Source organism: Triticum dicoccoides, chromosome 4A (genome assembly GCF_002162155.2).
Source record: "Triticum dicoccoides isolate Atlit2015 ecotype Zavitan chromosome 4A, WEW_v2.0, whole genome shotgun sequence".
Taxonomy (NCBI): Eukaryota; Viridiplantae; Streptophyta; class Magnoliopsida; order Poales; family Poaceae; genus Triticum; species Triticum dicoccoides.
Window position 1 is genome coordinate 315,543,035 of NC_041386.1, and position 10,431 is coordinate 315,553,465.

Sequence of the window (10,431 nt, forward strand, 5' to 3'; positions counted from 1 at the left end):
CCCACCTTTATCAATACTTCATACATATTTGCAATATTCAGATTGCTTTTATTATATTCTTGCTCGTTCTTCGATTGCTTGCAGGAATAGACCTTCGTGGTCAGGTTGATCGTGCACCGGCGTGGTCAATAACCTCTGGAGATTGGTTTAGCGATTGCTAAGGCGCAACGTCGTGCACGTTTGTAGTCGGATCGTCAAAGTCGTCTCCACCAAATCGATAGTTACCATCTCATCGAAAGATCGGGACACCCCCGCCTCTATCACCACCCTTCACCAAGTATATAGATGCATTAATTAAATAAAAGATATTGTGATATCCCAACAAAATATCCATGTTCCAACAAGGAACAAACTCCAATCTTCACCCGCAACTAACAACGCTATAAGAGGGGCTGAGCAAAGCGGTAACATCGCCAAACAACGGTTTGCTAGGACAAGGTGGGTTAGAGGCTTGGCTTAACAATATGGGAGGCAGGATAAGCAAGTGGTAGGTATCGTAGCATAGGCATAGCAAAAGAGCGAGCAACTAGCAAGCAAAGATAGAAGTGATTTCGAGGGTATGGTCATCTTGCCTGAAATCCCGCAAGGAAGAAGAACGAGTCCATGAAGAAGACAAACGGACGTAGTCGAACAGTTCCTCACAAACGCGATGTTATCGGAACCAACCCGAAGAAGCAACACCGGAAAGAAGCACACAACATAGTAAACAATCAACACATGAACATGGCATGATATGCGGAATGCGGTATGCGGTGCGTATGCATGATTTGAAAAAGAATGATTCAACCTAGCCTCAACTTGGAAATCCAAGAATGCCACAGGAAAGGTGAGTTGATTTCGGTCGAAATCGATATAAAGATAACCGGAATCGGATGCACGGTTTGGAAATGACAAGCAAAACAAATATGGCACCGGTCTGCGATAAACAGCATGAGGCCATCTAAAAGCATCAAGATAAATAAGCTACTGCACTCAAACTTAACAATAAAATACATGGCAGGGATCCACTCATGAAGCTTGACAAAAGATGAACACTGAGCTACGACTAATTCACTCATTAACAGGTTCAAACAAGCATGGCAAAAGTGCAAAAGATAACAGATTACACACTTAGTAAAATTAACAACATGTCAGGAATTTATCATCAGGAAGCAATCTTTAGAGCATGAAAACTACATGCTACAGGAACATATCATGGCAAAGAAAGGCATGGCATGAAGCTACACAAAGCATATAACAAAATTCCCTTAGTGACCATGAGCCAAAAGGGATCAGAAAATACAATTGCAAGCATGTGAACATAACAAAAACATAAACAGATTCAGACTTAGTGAAAAACTGGAGCATGGCAAAACAGATAACGAGTAGGCATGTTTATGAGCTCGATGCACTCACTACGAGGCATTGCATGACAAACTAAGCATACACCCAGCAAATAGACATGGCATAGAAGCTAGACATGGCAAGAACAACAATATAGCATGCACGGATCAACAATAACAAGCTCGGCAAAATTGCTAAACATGTTAACAATCTGCCAGGAACATTTTATAGCAAAAGTAGAGATCGATTGACTCAAGCTAGGATGCTCCATAATTGCAAACAAAGACATGGATGCATAGAGCACAACATTGTTTACAAAACATCCTTACTAATCATGCTCAAAAGAGGCACGGATCACTAGGAAACAAGATGAACATATGGCATAAAAATAATGACAGGGCAAGGACTTAGTGAAATTCTAAGTCCCTGAAATCAGCATCATTGAGTAAGCTACTTTGCATGCTTGTGCTAGTCACCACAAAGATCACAAAAATACATGACATACACCTCTGTAAAGATGGCATGACATTCTTCAAAACATATGTAGAGCTCAGGATCATATCATGCACACATTAATCATGGCAAAAATGACAAAAGTGCAATTGCTGAAACATATCTGAAACTATCATCATATAGCCCTCTTCCAACAGCATTTCGGGCATCAAGATGAGCTCAAATGAAAATGATGCAATGAGATGAAATGATGTACTCATCGAGACGAACATTTCGATATGCTACCTGCACGAATCAGAGCAACGGTGATGAAGTTATGGCATGATGAATATGCTCAAAAAAATACTGAAATCTGGGGGACTTAGTGAAATTTGAACCTCTCGGGAAAAGTCAACCCGGGACGGAGGCGTGCGGGACGAGATGGATCCGGATCGAGAAGGCGGCGTTTGGTTGAAGGGAGTGGTGGATCTGGTCCCGATCCACGGGACCTCGCCAGAGACGACGGAGATGGCCGGACTGGTGGAGAGGAGCTCCGGCCCTCGCCGGATCTGGCAACTCCGGCCAGATCGAGGCGCGGCGGCGGCGGTCCGGCGAGAGGGGCGAAGACTCGCGGCACCATAAGACAAGGCGGCAGCAGCGGAGGAGGAGAGCAACTCGGGCGGTAGGGCGGAATGGCGGCGAGCGGCGGACGATGGCGCGGGCGCCAGCGAGTGGGGCGCGCGGCGGCGAAGCAATGAGCCGGGCGGCGGAGCGCGGACCTGGCGCGCTAGGCGTCGGAGCCCATTGCGGCCCGGGGCGGGCCTCCCGCGGGCCGGGCGGGCCACGTCGGTGGGGGGAAGAGAGGAGGCCGGCGGGATGACAGGTGGCGGCGTCTGAGTGGCTGTGGGTGGCGGCGAAGCTGAGGTTTTGCGCTCCCATTGGTCGGACGATGTTGCGGCGGGGTGGACGCGTCCGCCGACGAGACGGACATGTCCGGCGGCGCGGTGGAGAAGATGGCTAGGGTTTCAACCGCGAAAAGTGCGGGGAGGCACACATATTTATAGGTAGAGAGAGCTAAGAGAGTCCAAATGAGGTGCGGTTTTTGGCCACGCGATCGTGATCGAACGATCTAGATGATGGAGGAGATTTAGGTGGGTTTTGGGCCACTTTGGAGGGGTGTTGGGCTGCAACACACGAGGCCTTTTCGGTCCCTCGGTTAACCGTTGGAGTATCAAACGAAGTTCAAATAACACGAAACTTGACATGCGGTCTACCGGTAGTAAACCAAGGCCGCATGACAAGTCTCGGTTCAAACCGAAAATGTTTCACACCCGCACACGAAAAGATGTAGAAACGGACACCGGAGGACATAGGAGCGCCGGATTGCAAAACGGACAACGGTGAAAATGCTCGGATGCATGAGATGAACATGTATGCAAATGAAATGCACATGATGACATGATATGAGATGCATGATACGCAAGCAAATGACAAGGCAACAACAACGAATAACTGGAAGACATCTGGCACATCGGTCTCGGGGCGTTACATCCAAGCCCAACCAGCGCCCCCGTTCAGTGTGCGGTGTGGCCTTGTTGGCTCCTAGCGCCGCGGCAAATTACTGACCCAGCGGGGGCCATACGGGTTCGTGATTAGCGGTAATTTAGTCAACGGCCTCCGGCATGTTTGGTCTTAACCAGTGCACGTTGGCTCTATCCATCGGTGGCAGCGATTGAGAGCACATCCAGTGAGCGGCGACTCTTTCGACATTCTTGTGGCCTCTCACTCTCGATCTAATCTTTTTCTCGATTTGAGCAACAGCCTCAATCTCGATCTAGTAGCGAGGCCTCTCGATCTCGATCTGATCAGAAGTGACATGACCTCCTCGAAACAACCAGCGGAGAATGTCGTGGTGCCGTTCCTTCCTCTTGTCACCCAAAGATTGATGAACTCAAGATTGTCAGTTCCCGCAAAAAAAACTATACGATAGCCACCATCCCCGCACAAATGATTGAATTGTATTTGTTTCCCTGTTCATTGGTGACGTATAGAAAAACGATGCGTCGAGCCCTCCTTTTTCCAGGCCCAACACAGAGGGGCAATGAGCTGTCATACGATAGTAGCATAAGTTTCTTCAATATTGCAAGGAGTTATAGCACGATGAGTTGGCTAACAGCTATGGGATATTTCTCAACGACCAGGCTTTGAATCCTGGCAATGTCAAATTTTCGTATTTTTTACCACGTACGAAAATTGATCAGCGGTCGATAGCTGTGCTCCACGTACGAAAAACACCTATGACCAAAAAAAGTGGAAGAACAATCCGTCCTTTAATATTAGGTAAAGATGTACTCCCTCCGTCCCGTGTGTACTTTCAACTTTGTTTTTTTAACACTACTTTCAGTTTTGTTGGAGGGTCAAAGTATATCTCAAAGTTTGACTGAGTTGTGCAAAAATATATCAATGTTTGTAAAACCAAATAAGTATATGACAAAAAAATATTTTATCATGAACCTAATAATACTAATTTGATGTCATCAATTTTGATGTATTATTGTATAAATACGATCAAACATACAAATTTTGGCTTCCAATAAATAATTTTTTGCTTGCTGGCAGCGTTTCCACATGGAGTACTACATCTGTCCTGGTTTATTGGTCCACTTTGTATTTTGTGCCAAAATTTTACCATAAATTTAACCAGAAAAATGTTAGTGCATGTCATAAAAAATTATATCGTTGAATTCGTATTTGCCGTAGTTTCCAATAATACTAGTTTTTGTGACATGCATTAACATTTTGTTAACTAAATCCATGGTCAAAATTTGACACAAAATACTAAGGGGACCAATAAACCAGGACGGAGGTAGTATATTTTTCTCACGACACTGCACTACTCCCTCGTAAATCGATGCTGAAAAGCGAACATTTTTTGTCGCAAGTTTAGTTGGTAAGAGCGGCTCAGGTGGCTCATGCAGTGGAGGTGACCACGACATGGGGTTCGTGCTCGCAAGGATCACTTGGGGCCCAGTTCGGGTAGGAGCTCTGGCTCTGCGTAGGAAATGGTGGGAAAAGTCCAAGTGGTGCCCGGGTGTGTTGAGGTCCCTCTCCTCATGGGTACGATGGTCAATGGTGGTGGTCGAGACATCGCTCCTCCGTCGGGCAGCTCGGGGAAGAAGGCCACAGGCTTGGCGTCATGTGAACATGCTCGGCGGCGGCCGTCGGTAGCCATGGTGTTGTGTCTCCCCAGGTCCACCGAGACTGGCTGGGGATGCAGGCGTGGGCGCCTCCTACCGTAGAGGCGTCGACCCAGATGTTGTGGTTGATGCCGGGCTAGGAGTGTAAGGAGTCGCCTTCTACTCTCCCTTCTATGGTGATGTGCTACTTGTGAGCTGCATTGCGATTTCCTTAAAGAAGAGAGGATGATGCAGTACAGTAGAGATAAGTATTTTCCTCAGTTAAGAACCAAGGTTCTCAATCCAGTAGAAGAACCACGCAACACGTCGTTATCAGTACATACACACAAAATGACAAATACTTGCACCCAGCACGAACAAGGGGTTGTCAATCCCTCGGCGGTTAATTGCAAGGATCAAATCTCGTAGTGATAGATAGATAATTAAAACACACAAAAAAGAAAAAATGCAGCAAGATATTTTTTTATTTTAATATATGATAAAAAGTAGAGCCGGGGCCATAGTTTTCACTAGAGTCTTCTCTCTTGAAAATAGTATATGGTGGGGGTAAACAAATTACAGTTGGGCAACTGATAGAAAAGTGAATAATCATGACGATATCCAAGGCAATGATCAGGTATATAGGCATCACGTCCGAGACAAGTAGACCGACTCCTGCCTGCATCTACTATTATTACTCCACACATCGACCGACATCCAGCATGCATCTAGAGTATTAAGTTCATAAAGAACGGAGTAACGCCTTAAATAAGATGACATGATGCAGACAAAAGTAAACCACGCATGAGCAAACCCCATCTTTTTATCCTTAATGACAACGATACACATACATGTCATGTCCATTTCTATCACTGGGACTGAGCACCGCAAGATCGAACCCATCATAAACCACATCTTCCATTGCAAGAAAACTCAATCTAGTTGGCCAAACCAAATCAATAGATTGGAGAGAAATACGAAGCTATAATAATCATGCATAAAAGAGTTCGGAGAAAACTCAAATAATATCCATGGATAATCTGATCATAAACTCATAATTCAGCGGATCCCAACAAACACATTGCAAAAAGTCATTACATCGAATAGATCTCCAAGAACATTGAGCAGAACATTGTATTGAAGATCAAAAAGAGAGAAGAAGCCATCTAGCTACTAGCTATGGACCTGTAGGTCTATGGTGAACTACTCACACATTATCAAAAGGGCAGCAAGGTTGATTTAGAGCCCCTCCGTCATCGATTCCCCCTCCGGTAGAGTACTGGAGAAGGCCTCCTGATGGGATCTCGTGGGACAGAAACTTGCACCGATGGAAAAAGTATTTCATGTGGCTCTCTAATGTCAGGGAAATATTTGAGAATTTATAAAGGCGGAATTAGTTCAAGAGGTGCCACGAGGGGCCCACAAGCCTGGGGGCACCCTCCTGGGCGCGCCTCCCGAGCTTGTTGCTCCCTCGTGGCTCGTCACGTCTTCTCCCGAACCTTCTAGGGTCTCTTCTGGCCCAGAAAAAAATTAATCCAAAGTTTTTTCTCCGTTTGGACTCTGTTTGATATTGATCTCCTAAAAAGCCAAAAAGAAGCAAAAAACTGCAACTAGCACTTGGCACTAGGTTAATAGGTTAGTCCCAGAAAATGATATATAATTGCATATAAAACATCCAAGATTGATACTATAATAGCATGAAATAATCAAAAATTATAGATATGTTGGAGACGTATCAAGCATCCCCAAGCTTAAGTCATGCTCGTCCTCGAGTAGGTAAGTGATAAAAACAGGATTTTTGATGTGGAATGCTACCTATCATGTTCATCATGTAATTTCTCTTTGTGGCATGAATATTAAGGTCCAAATGATTCAAAACAATAGACTATAGTTTGACATAAAAATAATAATAATTAGGCATACTAACAAACAATCATGTCTTTCAAAATATCAACGCTGAAGAAAGTTATCCATACAAAATCATATAGTCTTGTCATGCTCCATCTTCTTAACACAAAGTATTTATCCTACACAACCCCGATGACAAGCCGAGCAATTGGTTCATACTTTTTAACGTGCTTCAACTTTTGCAACTCTAACGCAATGCATGAGCGCAAGCCATGGATATAGCATTATGGGTGGAATAGAGTACGATGTTGGAGGTTGCATGGAGAAGACAAATTAAAGAAGAAAGTCTAACATCGACGAGGCTAATCAATGGGCTATGTAGATGCCCATTAATTGATGTCAATGCAAGGAGTAGGGATTGCCATGCAATGAATGCACTAAGAGGTATAAGTGTATGAAAGCTCAAAAATAAAACTAAGTGGGTGTGCATCCAACTTGCTTGCTCATGAAGACCTCGGACATTTGAGGAAGTCCATCATTAGAATATACAAGCCAAGTCATTATAATGAAAAATTCCCACCAGTTATATGAAAATAAAGCATAGGAGACTCTCTACATGAAAAACATGGTGCTACTTTAAAGCACAAGCGTGGAAAGGATAGTAATGTAACACCCTCGACGCGACTATAGCTCCCACGTGTCGAGGCACGACTTAGAGACATAATCGCATTGAAGGCATATGTCGCAAGTTAGGCAATCTTCACAAACATCCCATGTAATGTAAATAATAAAGGGGAGAACATAGTTGGCTTACACTCGCCACGTCACATCAAAGTACATAAATAACATTACATCATCCAAAACACTCATGGCCCGACTACGGCGCCAAAATAGAAGAAAACCCAACATGCGACAACGGTCCCAATCACCCCCAACTGGGCACCACTACTGATCATCGGGAAAGGAAACGTAGTATCGTTGAGAGTCTTCGTCGAACTCCCACTTGAGCTCGTACTCATCACCTGGAGCGGAATCACCTGGACCTGCATCTGGAGTTATAGTATCTGTGAGCCACAGGGACTCAGCAATCTCGCACCCTCGCGGTCAAGACTATTTAAGCTTATAGGAAGGGTAAGGCAAATATATGTGGAGCTGCAGCAAGCGACTAGCATATATGGTGGCTAACTTATACGCAAAAGAGAGCGAGAAGAGGAGAAAAGCGCGAGCGAGAGTCTAAAGGAACAACCTGCGCAAGCATAACTCCAACACCGTGTCCACTTCCCGGACTCTGCCGAGAAGAGGCCATCACGGTAACCCACTCAGTTGATTCATTTTAATTTAATTAAGGTTCAAGTTATCTACAACCGGACATTAACAAATTCCCATCTGCCCATAACCGCGGGCACGGCTTTCGAAAGTTTTAACCCTGCAGGGGAGTCCCAACTTAGCCCATGACAAGCTCTCACGGTCAACGAAGGAATAGACCTCCTCCCAAGATGTTCCGATCAGACTCGGTATCTCGGTAATTCAAGACACTTCGACAGGTTAAAACAAGACCAGCAACACCGCCCGAATGTGCCGACAAATCCCGATAGGAGCTGCACATATCTCGTTCTCAAGGCACACTCAGATGAGCCAGACGTCGGGTAGGCCAGCCCAGAGTTGCCCCTGGTAGCCCCAGACATCGCTCGGTTGGACCAACACTCAGAGGAGCACTAGCCCGGGGGGGTTAAAATAAGATGACCCTTGAGTCTGCAGAACCCAAGGGAAAGAAAAGGCTAGGTGGCAAATGGTAAAACCAAGGTTGGGCATTGTTGGAAAAGCTTTAATCAAGGCGAACTATCAAGGGGTTCCCATTATAACCCAACCGCGTAAGGAACGCAAAATCCGGGAACATAACACCGATATGACAGAAACTAGGGCAGCAAGAGTGGAACAAAACACTAGGCGAGAGGCCGAGCCTTCCATCCTTTACCAAGTATATAGATGCATTAAGATAACATAGCAATATAATGATATCCCAACAAGTAAATAAATGTTCCAACAAGGAACGACCTTCAATCTTCACCTGCAACTAGTAACGCTATAAGAGGGGCTGAGCAAAGCGGTAACATAGCCAAACAACGGTTTGCTAGGACAATGGTGGGTTAGAGGTTTGACATGGAAATTTGGGAGGCTTGAAAGCAAGTGGTAGGTATCGTAGCAGTGTCATAGCAAAAGAGCGAGCAAACTAGCATAGCAAAGATAGTAGTGATTTCGAGGGTATGATCATCTTGCCTGCACAGTTGTCAGAGGTGACTGGATCCTCAAGAGCAAACTCAACGGGCTCCTTGTTAGCGAACTCGTCTCCCGGCTCTACCCAAACAAGACAAACAAGCAACAAGGATACAATCAACCACGTGCAAGGATCAAGCGATACGATGCAATGATGATATGCTATGCGGGATGCGATGCGGGATGCAAAATGCAAGATATGACAGGAAATGCATGAACCTGGCCTCAACTTAGAATTCCAAGGGTGCCACTGGAAAGATGAGATGAAATCGCTTGAAAACGATATAAAGAACGCCGGAATCGGAGTTACGATTTGGAAATGGCAAGCGTTTCAAAAATGACACCGGTCTGCGTTTACAGCAAGTAGGCATCTAAATGCAATGAGATGAACATGCTACAACACCCAAGCATGACAAAAAAATGCATGGCAGGGATGTACACAAGATGCTTAACAAAAGTCTAGCACTGAGCTAAGGCCAATTCATCCATTATGAGGTTCAAACAAGCATGTCAAAAACGCAAATGCAAAACAGATTTCAGACTTAGTGAAATTAACACTTGTCTGAAATTTCAGATCACGAAGCCCTCTTCGGAGCAGCAAAACAACATGATACATGACCTGATTAAGATAAGTAAGAACATGACATGAAGCTACTCAACAAGCTTAACAAAAGACCCAAAGTGACCTGGGGCCAAAAGGGTTCACAAAATATACTAACGGGCACACGAACATAGCTAAAACACAATCAGTTTTCAGACTTAGTGAAAACTGGGACATGCTGAAACATAACTCACGAAGGCATGTAAACGAGCTCGATGCACTCACTACGGTGCAAGTCATAGCAAGGCAAGCATACACCCATTAAGAAGGAACAAAATGCTAGCTAGACATGGCAAGAACAATGGCATAGCATGCACGGATCAACTACAATAGTATCGGCAAAATCGCAAACGAGTTGACGATCTGCCCAGATTCACCACGAAGCAAAAGTAGAGCCCGATTGACTCAAGCTAGGGTGCTCCATAATTGCAAACAAAAACATGGATGGATAGAGAATAACATGATTAACAAAACTCCTTTACTGATCATCCTCAAAAGAGGCACGGATCACTAGAAAACAAGCTGAACATATGGCATCATGAACCAAATAATCCCAGACTTAGTGAAAACTACTAAGTCCCTGAAAACAGATTTACCGGGTGCCTCGCTTTGCAAGCTTGCACAAGTCACCACACACATCCTAAAAATGCATGGGTTGCACCTCTGGAAAGATAACAAAATGCTTAACAAAACATATGAAGGACTCACAGGCATAGCATGCACACAACAATCATGGCAAAAATGACAAAAGTCTAAGATGAACTAGCAGATCTGACA